The sequence below is a fragment of the Gobio gobio genome (genome assembly GCF_949357685.1).
Source record: "Gobio gobio genome assembly, chromosome: 21".
Classification (NCBI taxonomy): domain Eukaryota; kingdom Metazoa; phylum Chordata; class Actinopteri; order Cypriniformes; family Gobionidae; genus Gobio; species Gobio gobio.
The window spans coordinates 4,632,664-4,634,002 of NC_137117.1; the positions used below are offsets into that span (position 1 = coordinate 4,632,664).

General features: G+C 35.3%; 1 protein-coding gene across 1 annotated transcript in view; it reads right to left on the minus strand.

Annotated features, from left to right (window-relative positions):
* The window catches only part of LOC307117659 (phosphatidylinositol 4,5-bisphosphate 3-kinase catalytic subunit alpha isoform), a 27,508-nt gene continuing 26,169 nt past the window's right edge, over positions 1-1,339 (minus strand). The window contains exon 22 of the mRNA XM_079802642.1: positions 1-1,339. This exon is cut by the window's right edge and continues 1,396 nt beyond it. The gene's annotated coding sequence lies outside the window, so the exon portion shown is untranslated.

The window sequence follows — 1,339 nt, forward strand, 5'->3', positions numbered from 1 at the left end:
AAAAAAGGTTTATTAAACGACTGTAAAACACTAAACATCCACTAACAAACAGCCAGAACTCCTGATTGGCCCCAGAGCCGCTTTCATCATCATTACAGTACAGTGACATCACTACATCTATGACTGTGCTTCTGTGTGTTATTGCTCGTCAGTGCGTCTGTGCTCACACAAACACACAAACATGATTCATGCATGATCGACAGCCGAGTCATGTGACAGGAAGTCGACGAAAGGCTTTTCTCTCCTGCGCCGTGATCATGTGATCAGATCTGAGGACTGCTATTGAGTTTCAGGGAATGTTCTGTCAAGGTTCTCTCAAAGAAATCAAATGTTTGTTCGTTCAGCACTAAAACATTTCTACATCGTTCATGCTGTGTTTACATCTAATGCTTGTTAAATGTTGCTGTAACACTATAAAGTAACGTTTCCATAATGTTTAAAGACTGACACAATGGAACGTTCCTGTAACGTTCACACAACCAAGAAATCTGGACGTTTTGAATGTTCAGAGAACATAAAATGACTTGGCGAATTGAATTGAATTGAATCTGATTCGTTGATTGTAAACTCGCAGATTGATTTAATTTCATTGTGTCTCACATTAACTCGTAATTCCGAGAAATAAAGTCAGAATTTCTCGTAATTCCAAGAAATAAAGTCAGAATTGCTCGAGATAAACTCTTAATTCCAGAGAAATAAAGTCAGAATTGCGAGAGAAACTCGTAATTCCAAGAAATAAAGTCAGAATTATGAGAAACTCGTAATTCAGAGAAATAAAGTCAGAATTGCTCGTAATTCTGAAAAATAAAGTCAGAATTGCTCGTAATTCCGAGAAATAAAGTCAGAATTGCGAGATAAACTCTTAATTCCCGAGAAATAAAGTAATAATTGCGAGATTAACTCGTAATTCCAAGAAATAAAGTCAGAATTGCGAGATTAACTTGTAATTCCGAGAAATAAAGTCAGAATTGCGAGAGCAACTCGTAATTCCGAAAAATAAAGTCAGAATTGCGAGATTAACTCGTAATTCCGAGAATTAAGTCAGAATTGCGAGATTAACTCGTAATTCCGAGAAATAAAGTAATAATTGCGAGATTTACTCGTAATTCCGAGAAATAAAGTCAGAATTGCTAGATAAACTCATAATTCCGAGAAATAAAGTAATAATTGCGAGATTAACTCGTAATTCCGAGAAATAAAGTCAGAATTGTGAGATAAACTCGTAATTACGAGAAATAAAGTCAGAATTGCGAGATTAACTCGTAATTACGAGAAATAAAGTAATAATTGCGAGATTAACTCGTAATTCCGAGAAATAAAGTCAGAATTGCGAGATTAA